The following is a 6,428-nucleotide window of genomic DNA, read 5'->3' on the forward strand; positions in this document are numbered from 1 at the left end:
GTTCATGGCATTTACGACATCTGAACGAGATATGCTCGTAGTCTACCGTTTGCACACATTCCTAATCAAAAAATTCCAGGATGACTTCATCTAGAAGAGCTCTTGATAGATCCATTTCTACACAGATCCTTGCATAGGAAGTGTATTTGCCTCTTCTTGTGGCTTCCGAAGCTTTGACAAAATGTCCTAGTTTGTTGCCTATGGCAGCAAGCGATTCAGTTTGCCAATAATCAAGAGGAAGAGAATAGAGTCTTATCCAGACCGGTACCGAAGTGAAAGTCTCCCGCTCTGGCACAAAGTTCATCTTCCAAGGCCGCATATGGAGGCCAGCAGCTGCATAAAAGTAGGGTCCTCCTTCGAATATTCTGTCTTTGTCTTCGATGTTTGTGAACACCATAGTGAAAAATCCCTTTGACCCAAGATGCAGGTCTATACTTCCTTTGGGTTTCCAGTGATACTTGATCCATAACTATAAAGCCTTTTCTGTGGGCCATAATCCCATAAACTTGCAGATTATAGCGTAGGTCCCCATATGTTCCCTGTGTGCCTGTAGTGCAGGATCGTTTAACACCACTCTAGGAGTAATCTCCATTTTGGGTCTGCACGGTCCCTTTTGTTTATTGTTCCTTGTGCCCTAGCTTTTGTCTTCTTCTTCCTTGTCTTTAGTGCTGACATTTTCCTTGGGCCTGCCCCCATCTGTCTCCTTTTCATTATTACTCTGTTCCTCTTCCACAGAATCTTTGACTTTGCCCAGAGGGGACTTGCCTCTACTGGCAACAACACTTTTGTAGGAGGGAGGGGAGCTCCCTCCTTTGCGTTCCTCCATAAGGAGCGGGCGCTAAACTTCTTCGAACCCTGGCTACGCGCTTTTCTCCTGTTGCGACTCCTTATCCGCAATTCTCGCAACCCCCCGAAACTTTCGTAACATCATTTCATAACAGACCGCACAATATTTTATTTTTGTAAATTTTAATTTAAAATTTAAATAATTTTATATTATGCATTATTATTATTAATTTCAAAGATATATTATAATTCATGAATTTATATATATTTTGATGTAATATTTCATAATAAATTAGAATTTTAATACTCTATTTTTAAAGATATATTATAATTCATGAATTTATATATATTTTAATGTAATATTTCATAATAAATTAGATTTTTAATACTCTATAATAAATTGGAATTTTTATACGGTAATTTATTTATTTATTTAATATATTATTTATATAATTTATTTATTGATTTAACTCACGTAATTATATAAGTTAAATAATGAGTAAATGTTAATAATCATAATATTTTAATACCAAATTGTAACATCATTTCATAACATACTGCACAATATTTTATTTTTGTAAATTTTAATTTAAAATTTAAATAATTTTATATAATTATTTTTAAAGATATATTATAATTGATGAATTTATATATATTTTGATGTAATATTTCATAATAAATTAGATTTTTAATACTCTATAATAAATTGGAATTTTTATAAGGTAATTTATTTAATATATTATTTATATAATTTATTTATTGAATAATGATTTAACTAAGGTAATTATATAAATTAGATAATTAGTAAATGTTAATAATCATGATCTATAATAAAAATCAAAATACTTGTTATATAATATATTTAAAGTTGTTAAAAAAATAACTATATTACAATTTTATTTTAAATTATTATTATTATAATTACATAATATAAATAATTATTATATAAGTTGAACATATATGCATTTAAAAAAATATGGAACAAAATCTTAACTATGGAGATTTATCTACATTTTACTATGGAGGTTCTTCATTTATATGTATTTGGATATTTCTACAATTATTCATGTTGATAGTATTTTCCAAAAGAGAATTGTATGGGGTGGACACTCCACCCATCATGAAGGATTAGAAAGCTAAAAAATGTTTGAGCTAGTGCTGCAAAGTCTTTTAAATAGATAAGATCGTCAAGTAACCATTAGAAACATAAATAAATAAATTAGAAATCCAAATCAATAAATCCAAGAAAAATAGATTATTAAATTAATTAAAAAACCAAAAATATAAATCAATAGGTCCAAGAAAAAGAAATTATTAAATTATTAAATGACCAAATCAATAGGGGCAACTAATTATTATAGAAATGGTCAATTTAAAGAGGGGAGGTGGAACGATTGATTTTTTTTTGTTGTCAAAGAGAACAAAGATAGTGGATTGGGGCTGCGGATCTGCTAGGTCACGCGTCGCGCTGCTGTTGAGTGCCTTCTAGAGCTTTCGGCCTTCGGCCCTTTTCCATGGCCCCTCCGGATGCAACCCCAGAGGCGGCTGCTGCCCAACTGGATTTCTCCACCCTAGTAAAATCTTTACTGCCTCAGCGCCCCCACCCAACAATCTCAAAGTTTGTTAAGAAGCTAGATGTTTTGCAAGAGGTGATTCTTCCTCCTGCTCTCCCTCACATGGAAGCACTTTCTCTAGTAGAACGAGGTCTCATAGGGCAATTTACTGGTCTCTGGCCCTCTCCGAAGATGGTGCAAAGGTGGGTCGAGCGAAACTAGTCTGATAAAATACAAGGCAAAATCTCCATCCGCTTCTGTGGGAAAGGGTACTTCACCTTCCACTTCGAATCAAGAGAAGACAAGGATCTAATCTTTAGGAACGGACCATATTTCATGGACTCCAGAGGCTTGGACCTCAACATATGGACCCCGGATTTTGATCCCGAATTGGATGTCCCTAGCGCAGTCCCAGTCTGGGTTCGGCTCCCTCATCTCCCTCTCCATTGTTGGGGAGATGAATCGGTTCGAGCCATTGGGAATGCTGTTGGAAAGTTTATTGATCGCAGTGAGCCAAAAGACAACATGTAAGCTTGCACTCGCATATGTGTTGAAGTTGATCTCGGCAAAGGCCTCTTGGAGCCATCAAGCTCAAAGTGGACGACCGGACTCACATCCAATAACTGGACTACGAGCAGATCCCGTTTAAATGCAAGGTATGTCACGAATATGGCCATTTTTCCAATCGCTACTCTAAATTAGTTGATGTTGAAAATGTTTCACAAGATGAGCAATGGGAAACTGTTAAGAAAAAGAAGACCACTTTCAACCCTAAGGCAAACCCTGAAGCTGCCCCTCCCAAGGCTAATCACACAGCCTTCCCCTCCACCTCCTCACTGGATCCTCCTCTCCTCAACACTTCTACATCCACTCCTGCCCCTCCGCTTCCCCCCCTACTTCATCCAACCCCTTTTTCGCCATTTCCCCCCTGAAGATAACCCCCCCTCTCCATGCCCCAAGCTGATGCCAATGATCCCACCCCCCCTGCTAAACTCTGCTTCTTTTTCCCAAGATCCTCCCTCCTCTAGATCAACCAAGAGTTCTTCTAAAGAGTACAGTGTAATTATGGACACACAAAAAAAGCAAGGGCCAGGAAGGAAGTCTTCAAAGCAGCAAAGAGATGAAAATGCTCAAAAGGATATTGCCATGGGTACACAGAATCCCATAGAAACTTACATTTTGGGGCAAAATAGTAAAGAAGCAGCACATAAGGAACAAGGAGGGCGAGCAACTCTCCATACCCCTCACACTCAATGATGAAAGCCTTATCTTGGAATAGTAGGGGACTAGGGCACCCCTCCAAAATTGTTGCCCTAAAAGATCTGATAATTCACGAGAAGCCAGAAATTCTATTGCTCCAAGAAACAAAACAAGGACAACAAGAAATGAAAGGAATCATTGATCAGCTCAAGCAGTATGAAGGATGCATAAGTGAGTCAAGGGGCGCCTCCAGGGGAATTGCAACCCTTTGGAACCACAACATTTGGAAACACACAACAGATATAGTTAGCCAGTATTGGATTAAAGTCACTCTAGAGAGCTTAATAGATAACAAAAGGATTGTTATCTACAATGTCTATGCGCCAAGTCACTATAGAGACAAAGAACAATGTTGGACTTCCCTCAAAGCAGACATAGATGAAGAAGAAAACAACAATATTATCCTTGGTGGAGATCTCAATCTCATACTCCACTCCAACGAGAAAAGAGGAGGTTGTTTTTCACATGACCCTTGCAGAACGTGGTTGGAAACCATCATGCAGGACCACGATCTAGTTGATGTTGCTCCAAAAAATTGCAGATTTACTTGGAATAATCGCAGACTGGGCAAAGGGAATATCATGGAGAGGCTAGACAGGATTTTGGTGAATGTCTCGCTCCTCTCATCTTACTCCACTGCTTATGTTGTTGTACTCCCCTACTCAGCGTCTGACCATTATCCCACAACTCTTGTTTTCGAAGCCCACTATCCCTTAGGGCGTATTCCATTTAAATATAGTCCACTGTGGAGCAGCATCCCTATTGTCGATCAGTTTGTCAAACTCACATGGAGTTAGCACATAGAAGGGTCGCCAAGATACATATGGGAAAGCAAGCTGAAAAGGACCAAAAGCGCCTTGAAGGAATGGGCAAAAAATCACTACAAGGAACCTAAGAAGGATAAAATTGAAATAAAAAGCAAATTGGAGAAAGTACACAGCATGATAGAGGAACGAGGGCTCTCCCAGGAATATAAAGCTCTCGAAGGCGATCTCTACTTCCAGCTATATCGTGCCAATAGAGTAGAGGAGCAAAAATGGAGGATAAAATCAAGACAACTATGGCTGCAAGGAGGTGACAAAAACTCTGCCTTCTTTCATAAGCAGGCCATTGTCAGGAAAATCAGAAACAATGTTACTTCCATCATCGATGCTAAAGGCAACCTCCAAACCACACAAGATGCTATTAGAAAGGTTGCCTTAGATCATTACAGTGTCCTCTTAACTGAAACAAAAGAAGTTGAAGATTACTCAGATCTTCTGCAACACCTTCCCACTGAGATCAGTGAGGAAATCAATGAAAATCTAATCAAGGAAATTGAAGAAGAAGAAATACGAAGAGCTATCTAGACACTTCAACTAGACAAGGCTCCTGGCCCAGATGGTTTCATAATTTTCTTCTATAGAGCTTATTGGGAAATAATAAAAAAAGACCTTGTTAAGATGATAAAATGGGCTCAACGTAAGGGCAAAATCAGAGGTTTCACTAATGCCACCCATATTTCCCTCCTCCCTAAAGAGAATCGACCTTCTTCTTTCTCCTGATTTCGGCCCATTTCTCTCTGCAATTCCTCATACAAAATTTTGGCCAATAGACAAATTTTTGACTCCATTCTCCTTGTCCAAGAAGCTATTCACTCCAGCCAACCTAGAAAAGAAAAAGGTTTCATCTTAAAATTGGACTTAGCCAATGCCTTTGATAGAGTTAGACACTCATTCCTCCTTGTGGTTCTAAAGAAAATGGGATTTGCTGCGTCCTTCCTTAACCTTGTCAAATCTTGCATTTCAGGTCCTTGGATCTCCCCTCTCATCAATGGTAGACGAAGGCCTTCCTTTCAATCTTCTCGAGGTTTAAGACAAGGCTATCCCATTTCTCCTTACCTGTTCATTTTGATGGCTGAGTCCTTTAGTAAGGCATTGGACTATAATTGGTGTGTCGGTCTTATTATAGGTATTAAATTTGGGAATGGAGTGAAAAACATAAATCACTCTCAATTTGCTGACAATACACTATTAATGGGGGGAGCCTCCAATATCATAGCACATTGTTTCAAAACTCTCTTAGACAAATATACGAGCTACTCAGGAGGTATGGTCAACTATCTCAACAGCTGCATCTATGGTTGGAACACATCTGTAAAAGCTCTTCATAACATTGCCAACACATTTGGGGTTCCTTGCAAGGTAGATTGGGGAAATTTATCTTATCTGGGCATGCCAGTGAGCGCTGGTCCTCTGAAAGTTCAAGTATGGGACACTATCATAGATAAAATGAAAAGGAAAGTGCAGCAATGGGGCTCCTCTTGGCTTAATCCAGCAGGTTGCCTAATACTTCTAAAAACAGGTCTTTCTTCTTTGCCCTTATATCAATTTACACTTCTGCAAGCTCCTGCCAGTTTTCATCACAAAATGGAAGCCATATTCCCTCACTTTCTTTGGCAAGGGAGGAAAATGAAAGAAATAAATACAATCTTATAAATTGGAAATAGGTCATTCAATACCAGGAACATGGAGGCTTAGGAATCAGATCACCTAAGCTCTTAAATCTGGTGTTTGGTGGCAATATTGTATGGAGACTCATTAACGGCCAATCCACTTAGTGGAAAAATGTGTTGGAAGCCAAATATCTCAAATCTCCAAGGCAACACCTCTTGGATCATGATATCCCTAACAGAGCTTGCTCTAAAATCTGGAATTTGTGTAAGAAAGCAATTCCCTTTCTTGCCCAAAATATTTCCAAATTCCCCAAGGGTGGAAACAACATCAGAAGTGGGGCAGATAGAATAATGGGTCAGTAGTCCATTGGCAACAAACCTGGGACTCATCAGAT

Source organism: Pinus tabuliformis, chromosome 7, assembly GCF_031772625.1.
Source record: "Pinus tabuliformis cultivar Carrire ecotype Pingquan chromosome 7, CPIR1, whole genome shotgun sequence".
Lineage (NCBI taxonomy): Eukaryota > Viridiplantae > Streptophyta > Pinopsida > Pinales > Pinaceae > Pinus > Pinus tabuliformis.